The sequence below is a fragment of the Chelonoidis abingdonii genome, chromosome 2 (genome assembly GCF_003597395.2).
Source record: "Chelonoidis abingdonii isolate Lonesome George chromosome 2, CheloAbing_2.0, whole genome shotgun sequence".
Taxonomy (NCBI): domain Eukaryota; kingdom Metazoa; phylum Chordata; order Testudines; family Testudinidae; genus Chelonoidis; species Chelonoidis abingdonii.
The window spans coordinates 121,949,163-121,958,107 of NC_133770.1; the positions used below are offsets into that span (position 1 = coordinate 121,949,163).

An 8,945-nucleotide genomic window follows, 5' to 3' on the forward strand; every position below is an offset into this window, starting at 1 on the left:
AATAAACCAAAACTCTGTTTGTTACTTAAATTTTGGTAAGTGTTCTAGGTTATTTCCGGACAGTTGAAGAGACAAGGCAAAATCCTGATCTCATTGAGTTGAATGGAACTAAGATTTCACAGTATCAGAGGGGTAGCCGTGTTAGTCTGGATCTGTAAAAGCAGCAGAGAGTCCTGTGGCACCTTATAGACTAACAGGCATATTGGAGCTTGAGCTTTCGTGGGTGAATACCCTCTTCGTCTGATGCATGTAGTGGAAATTTCCAGGGGCAGGTATATATATGTAAGCAAGAAGCAGGCTAGAGATAATGAGGTTAGCTCAATCAGGGAGGATGAGGCCCTCTTCTAGCAGTTGAGGTGTGAAAACCAAGAGAGGAGAAACTGCTTTTGTAGTTGGCAAGCCATTCGCAGTCTTTGTTTAATCCTAAGCTTATGGTGTCAAATTTGCAGATGAACTGAAGCTCCGCAGTTTCTCTTTGAAGTCTGGTCCTGAAGTTTTTTTGCTGCAGATTGAATACCTTTAAATCTGCTATTGTGTGTCCAGGGAGATTGAAGTGTTCTCCTACAGGTTTTTGTATATTAATATTCCTAATATCTGATTTGTGTCCACACTCCCTCTCTGACCAACAACATACAGTTGGCAGTTTATTACTTTTTAAATAACTTTGGAAATAGATTCATTTAAATTTTGAAATGTAATTGTTGTTGTGGGCTTAGGGCTCAATTCTCAGAGGTGCAGAGTAATTGCAACACCTGCTGAGACTGTGGGAGTTCCGTTTGCTCAGTACTTCTGAGAATAAAGCTCTTGGGCCTCTGAGGATAAGTATCTTGGAAAGACCAAAGAATTTCGTTAGTATTTTTGTTGTTAACTATCAAATGTGCAATACGCCTTTACATTTATTAGTAATACGTATTAGATTAACAGTTTAGTTGGAGATATAAAGAAATCACTCAATTTTTGTTGAAAATATAAAATTTACTGGCTAATACATCTGTTCATGCTACAATTTGAAAAATGAGCAATCGTCAAAACTCATTTTATTGCCTTCAGACAATGCTTATGTTTGAGGTCTGTCTCACCCATTAAAAAGCATGAGAATTGGGCAGTTTCAATATCTTAACCAGGGCAAGTGTGTAAATGTACAAAGATCTTAAATGATCTGAACAATGAAACTCTGTCTACAGTGGGAAATTAAACTGTTTTAAACGGTTTTCAGAAATGGTTCCCCCTGAACCAGTATTCAAAGTTGTTCAAGTGCTAGTCAGGCAAAGATGTTATACAATTTCAGAAAGCATGATTAAGTCTTGCTGGAGGCAGTAGTAAATTGAATTAGAAAGTGATATTTAATAGTTTTATCTGGTTTATGTTGTCACCTAAATTGTTCTCTCTCCAGAGCCAAATAAGCAAATCATGCCCTTTTAACTAACTACAACGACCTAAGGATGAGAGCAGAGAGAAAGGAAAACTATGAACGAATTAAACTAGCACAGAGCACGGATCCTATTTACAGGCTACATACAGATCACTGACAACTATATTTATAAATAGTTTAACTTTCTGGCATAGAAAAAGTTTGAAGGAACCACCACCCAGCATTATCTGCTGTTTGAAGTGAAGATCCTTGATGGGGATGTGTGGATTTTGTATTTTCTGACTTGGGAAAATAAGAGCTCGAAGTACACTATAGAAGTTTTTCTGCCACACATTTGCTCCCATTCAAAACCATAGATACATTAGTGTTCATAAGTTTCTGCTTGTATCAAGTTCTCTGCAGGTAAACTGGAAAAGGTTTCTATGGGTTAGCCAAAACAAGACTGAACTTGTCAAATGACTGGGCAATTATCATTAAAAGTTGGCAGCAAAGAATTATGCACCAGTGTTGGTGAAACTGCTTTTCTTATCTCCACAAAGCAGCAGTAAAATAACCTTGTACTGTGTTCATTTGAAGAAATATCGTACGAGTATTTTCTGTATGTTGCTGGTGCAGTTTGTCATAAACAGTAGAAAATATTGATCAGAGCTGTAAACAAAGAAATAGTAGTTCCTTCAAGGACTGTTGTGTATGACCCAGATAATGTTGCTCTGGATTCCTTATGGAAAGGAGGGAAAACTACAAGTTCTTTTCAGCTTTCGAAGTTGCTGCAATATTTGGCAAAGAGAAGATAAAAGTTCTCCTACTTTGGGTATGTCTACACTACGGGATTATTCCGATTTTACATAAACCGGTTTTATAAAAGAGATTGTATAAAGTTGAGTGCACGCGACCACACTAAGCACATTAATTCGGCGGTGTGCGTCCAGGGTCCGAGGCTAGCATCGATTTCCGGAGCATTGCACTGTGGGTAGCTATTCTGTAGCTATCCCATAGTTCCCGCAGTCTCCCCCGCCCCTTAGAATTCGGGGTTGAGAGCCCAGTGGCTGATGGGGCAAAAATCATTGTCGCGAGTGGTTCTGGGTAAATGTCGTCAGTCATTCCTTCCTCCGGGAAAGCAACAACTGCAGAACAATCATTTCATGCCCTTTTTCCCTGGATTGCCCCGGCAGACACCATAGCACGGCAACCATGGAGCCCGTTCAGCTATTTTTTTTACAGTCACCGTATGTGTACTGGATGCCGCGAACAGAGGCGATACTCCAGCACTACACAGCAGCATTCATTTGCTTTTGCATGATAGCAGAGATTATATCAGTCGTTCTGTACCGTCTGCTGCCGGCGTAAATTGGCAATGAGATGACGGTTATCTGTCTTCTGTACTGTCTGCTGCTATCATGGGTGCCCCTGGCTGAGATCGGCTGGGGGCGCAAAAGCAAAACTGGGAATTGACTCCCTGAGTCAATCCCTCCTTTATGGTTTCTAAAAATAGAGTCAGTCCTGCTAGAATATGGGGCAAGTGTACTAGAGAACCAGTGTATCAGAGAGCACAGTTGCTTCTGCGTCAGATCCCGCAGAAATGATGAGCTACATGCCTTTCACGGGGGGTGCCCCTGCAACAACCCCAACCGTTGCTCCCTCCTCCCAAACTTCCTGGGCTACCGTTTGGCAGTGTCCCCCCCATTTGTGTCATGAAGTTATAAAGAATGCAGAAATAAGAAACAGAGACTTGTTAGTGAGATAAAATGAGGGGGAGGCAGCCTCCTGGGGGCTATGACAGTCCAGGCAGAACATTAAGCGGTGCTGGGGGAGAGGAGCCCAGCATGCTGCTGCGCTATGATAGTCCAGGCAGTACAGAATCTTTTCTTTACACAGGAAAGGGAGGGGGCTGATGGAGCTCAGCCCCCAGTTGCTATGAATGAAGACGGTTACCAGCTGTTCTGTACCATCTACTGGGAATGACTGGGGAGTCATTCCTATTTTTACTCAGGCGCCCCCAGCCAGCCTCACCTGAGGCCAGCCAGGAGCACTCATGGGCTGATGGTGACGATGGACGCCGTTCAGTCCTAGATTGTTTTTTCTTACCGTCTGCCACCGGGGAGGGGAGAGGAGCCGGATACTGCTCTTCACTGCTGCAGCATCGCATCTACCAGCAGCATTCAGTAGACATAGGGTGACATTGAAAGAAGTCAAGAAACTATTTTCTTTCTCTTTTCTTTCACGTGGGGGGGGGAGAGGAGGAAATTGAACAAGATAGGCTATTCCCTGAACCACGCCGGACAATGTGTTTGAACCTTACAGGCATTGGGAGCTCAGCCAAGAATGCAAATACTTTTTCGGAGACTTGCTGTGGACTGTGGGATAGCTGGAGTCCTCAGTACCCCCTCTCCTCCCTCCTCCTCCATGAGCGTCCATTTGAGTCTCTGGCTTCCCGTTACGCTTGTCACGCAGCACTGTGTAGCCTGGAGATTTTTTTTTCAAACGCTTTGGCATTTCGTCTTCTGTAACGGAGCTTTGATAGAACAGATTTGTCTCCCCATACAGCGATCAGATCCCAGTATCTCCCGTACGGTCCATGCTGGAGCTCTTTTTGGATTGGGACTGCATGGCCACCCATGCTGATCAGAGCTCCATGCTGGGCAAACAGGAAATGAAAATCTAAAATTTAGCGGGGCTTTTCCTGTTTACCTGACCACTGCATCCGAGTTCAGATTGCTGTCCAGAGCGGTCACAGTGGAGAACTGTGGGATACCGCCTGGAGGCCAATACCGTCGATTTGCGGCCACACTAACCCTAATCCGATATAGTAATACCGATTTTAGCGCTACTCCTCTCGTTGGGGAGGAGTACAGAAACCGATTTAAAGAGCCCTTTATATCGATTATAAAGGGCCTCGTAGTGTGGACGGGTACAGCGTTAAATCGGTTTAATGCTGGTAAAATCAGTTTAAACGCGTAGTGTAGACCAGGCCTTTCTCACGCATTAACAGGATATGACAGACTCTTTATTTGTTGGGAGAGGGGAGGAAAACCCAGCCACTTCCTGGCAAAACTGTAATGCCTGGCTTGACATCACAACAGTATTACTTGGCTTTTCATCAGGAACTGCTGAAACTATTGGTAGATGCCTGAAAGAAATTGGGCAGTTTGTAGTATGCTTGTGTGACCATGCCAGTGCACTTGGTGGCATTACAAGGCAAGACAGTACTTGCCTTAATGTTCTAAGACTGTTCAAGATCTTTTGACAACATTCCACTAACCAGCCAGTTTTGCACAACTTCTCACAACAGCAATATGGCAGGCTGGGTAAAAGAGAACTTCCTCTTTCTATTAGGGATCTTTTTTAGTCGTCTGCATGTTTCTGTTTGGTCCCCCTGTTCTAATGAGTGCATGTGAAGAAGTCTGGTTCCAGGAGTCAGGGTGAGCAATTCTTCTGCAGGAACAGCAATCCCTCAGATCAATGGATATTTAACCCCTTCTCTGCTTATCTTATTGTGGGAAATATACATGCCACTATAACTAAGGCTGCAAGTTTGTCATGGACTTTTTGTGCCCCCTGTGACTTCTACAGCGCCCAGTGCAGCTGGCTCTGGGTCTGCCAAGCAGCTTAGGCAGCCCATGGGCTAGTCGCACTGGCTGCTGCTGGGGCAGTCTTGGGCCACTACCCATGTCGCCAGCGGCAGCAGGAGGAGTTTGGGTGGGTGGCTCAGAACTGGGATGCAGGAAGAGGTGAGGGCTCTGGGCAGCGATTATCTTGGAGGGGGCTCCCTGCAAGTGGTAATATGTCCCTACCTCAACGCCTAGCTCTGCGCGTTGCCTCTGGCTGGAGGCTCCGCCCCCACAGCTCCAATTGGCCATGGCTCCTGGCCAATGGGAGCTCTGAAGCTGACAGCACACGGAGCTAAGGAAGGGACATGTCACTACTTCTGAGAAGCTGCATAGGGAGCCTGGCAGCCCTGCCAACCTCCCACCCCCACCCAAGCACTTGCAGTGATCCTGGACCACCCACCACCCCAGCACTTGCGGCTTCCCCCCATGTCATCACCCACAGTGCCCCCCAAGAGCACCCACAGCACTCCCAAGATTTAGTCAGGGATATAGTACAAGTCATGGATAGGTCATGGGCTGTGAATTTTTGTTTACTGTCCATGACCTATCTATACTTTTACTAAAAATGCCCATAACTAAAAGGTAGTCTTAAGTATAACTAAATAATCTATAGTTAAGGCTAAGTTTTAGTCACAGGTGTTTTTAGTAAAAGTCACAGACAGGTCATGGGTAGTAAACATAAATTCATGTCCTGTGATCTATTCATGACTTCTAGTAAAAATACTTGTGACTGAAACTTGGCGGGGTGCTGGGGGTCAGGGAGAGTGGAAGGGCGGCAGTCCAGGAGCACCACGGGTGCTGGTGGAAGTGGCCCAGAAGACCCTGCTTTGGGGGGTGCTAGGCAGCGCGGCCTGGGACCCCTGCTATTACTGGAGGAGAGGGAGGGGTCAGGCCGCAGCATGTGGTTGGGACCCCGGCTGATGCTGGGGGCAGGGGGTTGCTGGCAGGGCTCCCTACCCAGCTCTGCGTCCCTGCAGCTCCTAGGTGGTGAAGGGGTTGTGGGGCTCAGTGTGCTGCTCCCACCACAAGTGCCAGCTGTCGCAGTTACCATTGGCTGGGAACCGCAGCCTGTGGGTGCGAGCAGCCTGCGGTGTAAAGCCTCCCTCTCAGCTCCTTTGCCGCTAGGACCTGCAGGGCTGGGGGAGCTGGGGGAGCCCCTCGCCTTGAGGTAAGCACCCCCCTCCTACACACCCAAACTGCTGTTGCTGGCCCAGGGGCTGCCCAGCTCAGGCAGCCCCTAAGCCAGCACCAGTGGCTCCAGAAGTCACAGAAGTGATGGAAGGTCATGGTTTACGGTATAGTACATGCATCTAAAGAAAAGATTGTAGCTCTTTTGTTTGTATGATTCGTTGACTGCTATTTCATGTTGTCCAGTGTTACGTGATCATAATCCAAACTGTAAAATCCTTGGAGCATGGGACCATCTCTTCTGTATCCTGTACAGCACATAGTCTAGATATTTGTTAGGTACCAATATAAAGAAAGAGACAGTTGTAAAGTAAACATCCAAGGTAGCAAAGTGGAAGTTGCCAACATTGTTTTACAAACTATACCCAGTTTGTGATGAAATTCATGTAAAACTATGAAGTGAGAACGTAAAAGCTTTTAAGAGCCAAGGAAGAACTGCACCATCAGTTTTGGTTTCCATTGTTTATCATTAGCATAACTATTACATCCTGAATGAAGTCCCAGATTAATGACCATATAAAATAATTAGGTGAACAAGTGACAATACCCATTTCTACTTATTGCTTTCTAATACTGCTACTGAACACTACAACTTATCACCTTGAGCAGCAATGAACAAACATTGTAAGCCTAGAAACCATAAAGAAAATAAGATGGCATTCTAATTTACTTTACTATTACACATTAAAGAAAATATATGATCTGTTGGCTTCCCTAAAATTGGTAAATGTATCACCTAAAACAATTAGAATTCATTACTTTTTAAAACCGTGTAGTGTATGTAACTTATGTTGATGGTAACTGTTAGATTCTAGTTTATTTTCTTTATCAAAGAGCCGCTACATGTATAACTAGGGCTTAATTTTTAAAAAAAACAACCAAAAATCCTTTGAGTAGCACTAACCCTAACGTAAAAAAATAATTTTTAATAAAACCTTGCCAATAACCTCTTTTCATGCTGTTAGATATAGAATGCTATAAAATTAAGTGTTAAGGCACTTAGAACTCTTTTGTTGGTGTCTTATAATTATTTACATCTAAATAAATAAAATGCACACAAAACATCAGTTGCTCAGCACTTTGCAAGAACGATTCAGAGCAGTATTCTCACTCAGGCGTTTGAGGCCTGTATTTGCACACATGAAGAATTGCATGTACACGAGTATAGGCCATGGCTAAAAATTACCCCTTAATAGCAAAGTGTTGCAGTGAGGTCGTGGTGTTTTGTCTTAATTTCATTTTGCAAAAAAATCCTGTAGAATATTTATTTAGTTTTAAAAATAGGAGATTTTTAATACCTAACTACACTTCTAAAATTAAAGAATCAAAGTACTTTTTGTGGTGCATTATTTTTGCTTTTGTATTGCCTGCTTAGTCTAATTTACAAAATTCAGTAAATTGCAACAGTTCTCTCAGTCATTAGTGTAAATTAGCAAGGCTCTATTGTAATTAATTATTTTTGTGCATCTGTACTTCATGCCGTTGGCTGACATACCACACAAAAAACAATTATTGTGGTCATTCCAGTCCAGCCAAAATCAGAATTGTTTTGTGCATCAGCTCTCTTATTTCAGGGATGGATGAGACAAGGCCAAGGGTGAGTTTTTTGTGAGCATTGAGTATAGTCATCGGCATCATTGTGTAACTAGGCTGATGCATCAAGATTATTGTTAAGTGTCTAGGGAAGGTTACAGACAGACTCAACATTACAAAAAAAATCTAAGTTGTTGAACTTAGCTTTTGAGTTGAAGAGACCTTCCCTTGCTAATTTCAGCTTCCTGAACTGATGAATGGCTAGCTTGTCTAATGCCAGAAGTAGTTTGAGCAGGAGTGGAGCTGGAAAGAGTGTTTTGGATGAATAGTTTATTTGCTGAAAGACTATAGTTTTGGTCAAACTATTTGCGATGTTGACACAAATTTGCCACATTGTTTGACAATTTTTTCCTTTAACTTAGACGCCATTTACAAAATGAGGTGGTACCTCCCCCACAATGAAAGTATGCCCCTCTTGCCTGACCAAAATATTCTGTGTCTCTGCCACCAAGCCTTTGTGGATTTAAAGGTGGTCATCAGCACCTGGTTTCTTTGTTCTGCCTTCGGGATTTTCCACTCTCCGAGCCCCTTTCCTGCTGAAAAACGTAGGCTGTAAGTCTCCTGTGTACCCACTCTATGCTGATGGGAGGGAGCTCTTCTGTCGGCGTAATTAATCCATCCCCAATGAGCGGTCGTAGCTATATTGGCAGGAGAGTATCTCCCACAAACATAGTGCTATCCAAACGTCTGCTTCCGTTGTTGAAACTTGTGTCGGTCAGGGGAGTGTGTGTGTGTGTGTGTGGAGGGGGGGGGGTTTCACACCTCCAACCAACAAAAGTTTTAGCAACAAAGGTGCTAATGTAGACATAGCCTCAGACAAAATGTTTTCCTGAGTGTTCAACCCTCCAGTTGTGTCATAAATAGATAGCTAAGGGTTAATGTTTCTTTCACCTGGAAAGGGTTAACAAAGGGAACCAAACACCTGACAAGAGGACCAATCAGGAAACCGGATTTTTCAAAGCTTAAGGGAGGGAATTTGTGGGTGTTTCTTGGTCTTGGGTCTTTGTCTGTTCTGTGCTCTCAGCTATGAGAGGATCTATTTCCAGTCCTTCTAATCTTCTGTTTCCCAGTTGTAAGTACAAAGGTAGAAAAATAATAGGCTATTGTTGTTTTTTTTGTATTTACATGTGTGTAGTTTGCTGGAATGTTTTAAATTGGATATCTTTTTGAATAAGGCTGTTTAT

General features: G+C 43.7%; 2 protein-coding genes across 6 annotated transcripts in view; one reads left to right on the forward strand and one right to left on the reverse strand.

Annotated features, from left to right (window-relative positions):
- Positions 1-8,945, reverse strand: part of LOC142046341 (uncharacterized) — a 1,049,055-nt gene that overhangs the window by 976,408 nt on the left and 63,702 nt on the right. The gene's annotated exons all lie outside the window — the stretch shown is intronic.
- Positions 1-8,945, forward strand: part of INVS (inversin) — a 220,578-nt gene that overhangs the window by 13,379 nt on the left and 198,254 nt on the right. The gene's annotated exons all lie outside the window — the stretch shown is intronic.